At 40.9% G+C, this 6,029-nt stretch overlaps 2 non-coding genes across 2 annotated transcripts; one reads left to right on the top strand and one right to left on the bottom strand.

The window, feature by feature from the left end:
• Positions 1-1,029: 1,029 nt before the first annotated feature.
• On the top strand, positions 1,030-1,136 carry LOC116523764. Its single transcript, XR_004257126.1, has one exon. It is a non-coding gene; the product is annotated as a U6 spliceosomal RNA (small nuclear RNA).
• Positions 1,137-5,200: 4,064 nt separating this feature from the next.
• Positions 5,201-5,307, bottom strand: LOC116523762. Its single transcript, XR_004257124.1, has one exon. It is a non-coding gene; the product is annotated as a U6 spliceosomal RNA (small nuclear RNA).
• Between the last annotated feature and the right edge of the window lie 722 nt (positions 5,308-6,029).

Raw genomic sequence — 6,029 nt, 5'->3', positions numbered from 1 at the left:
CTGTTCTATAATGCCCAGAGCAGGAGAGACTCCACTGTCCATGATTCCCAGCCAAAATATGGAACTTGGAGCGATGGGAAGGAGCTGTAATCTGATGCAGCGGGAAGGCTGGGGGAAGTCAGCCAAACAATGAGGGGAGCGGATGGGGGGGGGCTACCTCTGGTTAGGGACCTTCGGGTGGAATGCACTAGAAGGGTTGGGGGATTTTTATGGGCATTGCAATGGGGGCAACACGCAGATTCGTCTATAGAAACAAGGCACAGAAGGTGTAAATCTGCACGCAGAGCAAACTCTGCCTTGCCAGACCCTTCCTCGTGTGTAAAGAACAGATTTAACAGATTAACAATTGGAAGGGACCTTATAGGTCATCTAGTCCAACCCTCCACCCAAGCAGGAGACCCTACACCATTTCTGACAAACGGCAGTCCAATCTCTTCTTGAAAGTCTCAAGTGATGAAGCTCCCAGAACTTCCGAAGGCAACTTCTGTTCCATTGGTTGATTGTTCTGTCAGCAAGTTCCTCCTTGTTTCTAGGTTGAATCTTTCCTTGGTCCGTTTCCATCCATTATTCCTTGTCTGGCCTTCAGAACAGCAGCAGCTGGGTATTTGAAAGGCAGTATGTGCTCGCAGATAGGTTACATTTCACAGCTTTTTCTTTTGCTATATTCAGTACTTTTTCCAAAGTGTTTGAGGGGGGGGGAATCAGGAATGCACGAGAAAAATAGTTGAAATAAAAGGGGAAGAGGGGCGGGCGGGAGGAAGATAAGCATATATAAGCATGGCTTTATTTGCATAGGCACCTCCCATCATGCACTGGGGGAACTCCATAAAGCCTGTCATTTTTAAAATTAATTAAAAATAGGCGTAGATTCATTGTTTGGAAAGCAATATGCTCGAATGAGAAGAAATGTTTGGAATATGAAATACAGAAAGAAAAAAAAACCCGATCCTAGTTGTGGCACTAATCACCATAAATTTAGAAAAACTGGAGGAATAACCTTTAAATACTTCTTAAGGCAAGCCATAGTTTGTGCTTGCTTCGGCAGCACATATACTAAAATTGGAACGATACAGAGAAGATTAGCATGGCCCCTGCGCAAGGATGACACGCAAATTCGTGAAGCGTTCCATATTTTGCAACTGGAACACACCTCTCTCTGCACCCTTGTTTGCCTACACTAAAATACTTTTTTACAAAAATCACAAGGGGTGAATCCAAAGGGGTTATAGATACAGATACAGATTAACAGAGTTGGAAGGAACTTTGTAGGTCATCTAGCCCAAGCAGGAGACCCTTACACCATTTCTGACAGACCTGAGAAGCTTTTGGAAAAAAATCGCTGTTTGGTTCATGAAATTATTGAGTATTAATTTTTTAGAACAGTAAAAAGGCATTGAAAGAGTGAATACATTTGGAGGTATTACCCAACGATTAATTAATTAATTAAGTTGGTTTCAAAAACTATCCCTTTCTTTCAATGAAAGAAATTGCCCCTCCTTCATCTTGTGTGCATTTTAATGTCACTGTATTATTATGGGTATATTTTGTCTATGACTGATATCTAATTTTTAAATGTACACCTAGAACAGTGTTTCTCAACCTTGGCCACTTGAAGATGTCTGGACTTCAACTCCCAGAATTCCCCAGCTGGCTGGGGAATTCTGGGAGTTGAAGTCCAGACATCTTCAAGTGGCCAAGGTTGAGAAACACTGACCTAGAATCTGTTTAGAAATTTGTTTATTTACCATATGGCAGAAATATTAAAAAGCCCTTCACAATTAAATTCTCAATGAGCTAATATGAAACTATTCAAGATAGTCCTCGGCTTACAACAATTTGCGTAGTGACCAAAATTATAATGGCACTGAAAGAGGTGACATGACCATTTTTCACACTTACAACCATTGCAGCATGGTCACGTGATCAAAATTTGGACGCATGGCAACTGACTCATATTTATGACGGTTGCAGTGTCCTGGGTCATATGACCTTTTGTGACCTTCTGACAAGCACAGTCAATGGGAAAGCCAGGTTCACTTAATGACTGTAATACTAACTTAACAACTGTAGTGATTCACTTACCAACAATGGCAAGAAAGGTCACAAAATTCCCTTAAACACTGTCTCACTTAGCAACAAGATTTGGCGTCAACTGTGGTTTGTAAGTCGAGGGCTACCTGTACTCTATTTACAAATTCAAAGGTAGGCTATTTATATAGTGAATACAAGTTGGAGTTGCATATAAAAAGTCTCGGGGGGGGGGGGTGGTTCCCTGATATGCACTCAAAAGGCCACTGTTTATTTAGAAATGAGGTAAAGTTTCTAAGATTGAAAAATGTAATTGTAATGTAGGAAGTTACCCCTCTCCTAGAAAAATGAAATATCCTGAAAGGCAGAATATTATATTTCCCTGGATAAGAAATGGAGAGACATGTTTTTAGGCAGGAAGCAGACTCACTCTTAATAACCCCCACCTTTGTCAATGGGCCATTAAAAAAGCCTGGGCCAGTCTATTCTGCATAACAAAGTTCTCCCCCTTCAGCGCCTGATGATAAGAGCCAAGGTGGCGCAGTGGTTAAATGCAGCACTGCAGGCTACTGCTAGATCAGCAGGTCAGCGGTTCAAATCTCACCGGCTCAGGGTTGACTCAGCCTTCCATCCTTCCGAGGTGGGTAAAATGAGGACCCAGATTGTTGGGGGCAATATGCTGACTCTCTGTAAACCGCTTAGAGAGGCCTGAAAGGCCTATGAAGCGGTATATAAGTCTACTGCTATTGCTATTGATGGGATTAAGGCATGATAGTATTAGCCCTTTACCTATCTCATCACAAGGCACTTGGGAAGAAGCAATGCCCAACCAAACTTGAACTCAAGACAGTCTACAGATTTGCCCCTGCATGGTCCCATGGAAGCTGACAACCAATCAGAATACAAGCTCAGGTTCAAAAGCCCAGAGAGGACATAAATCCAGGGACTTTCAGCATCTCGCTCTCTCTTTTCTTCTTCACCCAACATCTGGAAGCATGTGATCCCCCTTTTCTGTTCAGGACCTCAAGCCATGTGATCCTGTCCACCATTAAACCATCTTTCCAAGCAGCCTCCATGTTTCCAGTGTCTTTTTCCCCACTTGGAACTGAACCCAGGACATTTCTTCCAACAGTAATATTACTAACTAGCTGGATACCTGTGTGATCAGGCTGTGCGGGAGAAATTGGCTCAGTGGTGGTTGGCGATTGAAACATATAAAGGAATATTGCTCCCACCGCCTTGAGTCCGGAAGCAGTTCCATAACTGGAAGATACAGACATTTTGGTGAGGTACCGACATTTAGTACTGTAAGGAGCCCCAGACTGCTCCTGAGTGAAGGAGTGGAACATCTGCCAGTTTGAACTATTGAAGGTGAGGCAACTGGCAGTTGGAACAGTTCTTTTCAGGTGGGGAGAGGAAGTAGAACTCCTTAGCATTAGAGCCTGTTAATTACTGTATAAGAAATACTAATGATCTGATGGTCATTTTGAAAAATCCTTTCTTAGCTTGCATCTAGAAGCCAAGGGGAACATATGTGCCAAATTTCAAGTTTGTAGGCTTTACCGTTCTAGAGATTTTGTGATGAGTGAGTGGTATTTGCCTTTTATATATATATAGATAAACCAATAGTATTTCTAATGCTATTCTTATTGTGTATTTATAATAGAATATAGAATATTCTTTATTGGCCAAGTGTGATTGGACACACAAGGAATTTGTTTCCGGTGCATAAGCTCTCAGTGTATATACAAGCAATAAAATGATAAATCATAAATCATAAGATTACATCCATAGGAGCAGGTAATAGGAAAGATGAGAAGGATATAAAAGGTAATTCAGCCCCACTACGTAGTTAGATATCCTTAGGCATCCTTAGATGTGGGAACTGAAGTGGAGAAGCTTCCTGGATGAGAAGCAAAATATCTTCAAGGAAAAATGAAGTCCAGTGCCTTTTTTTTTTTAAGCACCTTTGGGCTGATGAAAGAAATGTCCTTCTGGGTTCGGCTCCAAGTGAGGAAAAAGACACTGGAGACATGGAGGCTGCTTGGAAAGATGGTTTATTGGTGATGGACAGGACCACATGGCTTGAGTCCTGAACAGAAAAGGTGATCACATGCTTCAATGTTGGTGGAGAAGGGCTGAAGGAGGGGCTTGCTAGGCTTTTTATAACCTGTTCAGTCCCACCTCTCTGTTTCCTGTTCCTGTGTAAGAAATATATTCTGATTGGTTGTCAGACTCACCTAGGGCCATGCAGGGGCAACTCCCTGGGCTGCGTTTTGAATCCAGGTTTGGTTGAGTTCTCAGATGCCATGTGGTCAGTTGAGTAAAGGGCCAATATTATCATGCTTTAATCCCATCCCCCTGGAGCTGAAGTGGAGAAGTCTTTATTATGTAAAGTGGACTAGCTTGGCCTTCTTAATGGCCCATTGATAAAAAATGGCCCATTGGCAGAAAGCTACAGGCAGCTATTCTGTCTTTTAAAACATATTTCTTTCTTTTCACGTCCAGAGAAATATTCTGCCTTTTCAATATTTCCTAGGATATTTCATTTTTCTGGGAGAGGGCTGGGTGATAACTTCCTACAGGGTCTTCATGTCTAGTTGTTTTGGTAAGCAATGTCCTATAGCGGCATCCTGAGGGGAGAAATTGAAACAGTTTATGTCCGGGATATGAAGGGTCTGTGGATATTTTTCCATAAATTAGAAAAACTGCATCACATCTGAAGTTTTACAAATTAAGATATATTTAAAACTGTTGGAATAAAGTAATTGTTATCACACCATCATTATGCTTATTATAAGTACCATTATGGTGAATATTTCCTGGACCTTTTTGTCGCATATCAAACATAGGAAAGATTCTCCTGCTTGGAAGATGTAATCTTAACTCTGTTTAGGACAGAAACAAAAATTAGAATCACTTATATATTTATATAAATTATAGCATTCGTATTATATTTACCATGTTTTTAAAAGGCTCATTTTGCATTAATAAAGCATAATCATAATAGAAGCTCCATTCTCTGTGACGTTCAAAGATGAAAGAGTAACAAACGTTTTCTATAAATGCATCTATCAAGGCTGAGCCATAAAGAGGCTGGGTGGAAAAGGAATTTACAGAAGAGAGACTAAGAACTGATTGATTGCAAATAAATTGCTATTTTGGAGCAAAGCAAAATATGGAACGCTTCACGAATTTGCGTGTCATCCTTGCGCAGGGGCCATGCTAATCTTCTCTGTATCGTTCCAATTTTAGTATATGTGCTGCCGAAGCGAGCACAAAAGTAACTCTGCCTTGTACAGTATATAAGGGTTTTTGTCAATGTAATTGTATTGTTATGGTGAGATAATGTAACCTGCAAATATGTTTGTTATTTTTTACACTCATATAAGATCTTCGTAGCCCTCTGTTTCTTTTTAAAATAGTAGTACTAAAATAAATAAAAAATGTTTTCAATAGATTATCCGATTACTCTTTCCTCGGGATGCATGATGGGAAGGGACGTATGCAAATACGCACCCCCTGGATATCATCGCGGAAGATTTGGGTAGGAATTAAGATCAGAGGTGCTCATCCTTATTAAGAACCCCGAAAACAAACGGGGATTTGAGTTTTCGCAGCAAAAGAGGCTTGGGAAGATTAAATTTTTCTCTGGGGTGAACTTTTCAAAGATTTTATTTCACATGAATATCAGGCACTTCATAAGACAGCGTTAAAGAGAAAAGCCCATGTTTTGGCGCATGCGCATGGGGCTGGACCGCATGGATGGTTGAGGTAAGTAGGGGGATATGGGAGAGTTCATTTGGGAAGAACGGGGGGGGGCAGCAGAAGCAAGAAAGAATGCTAAAAATCTCGACATTTTAAAGCTATTCTCGGAGGATATTTTTGCTGCGGAGCTTGTACTTCCAGAGTAATTTCCTCCCTTGCATCGTTTGTTAAGGCATTAATCTTTTAGAGCCATTACACTGGATACAGAGCAGTGATTACTGGTTTTGGTAGCT

The sequence above is a fragment of the Thamnophis elegans genome, chromosome 1 (assembly GCF_009769535.1).
Source record: "Thamnophis elegans isolate rThaEle1 chromosome 1, rThaEle1.pri, whole genome shotgun sequence".
In the NCBI taxonomy this organism is placed as follows: domain Eukaryota; kingdom Metazoa; phylum Chordata; class Lepidosauria; order Squamata; family Colubridae; genus Thamnophis; species Thamnophis elegans.
This window is presented reverse-complemented; position numbering and strand designations above follow the sequence as displayed.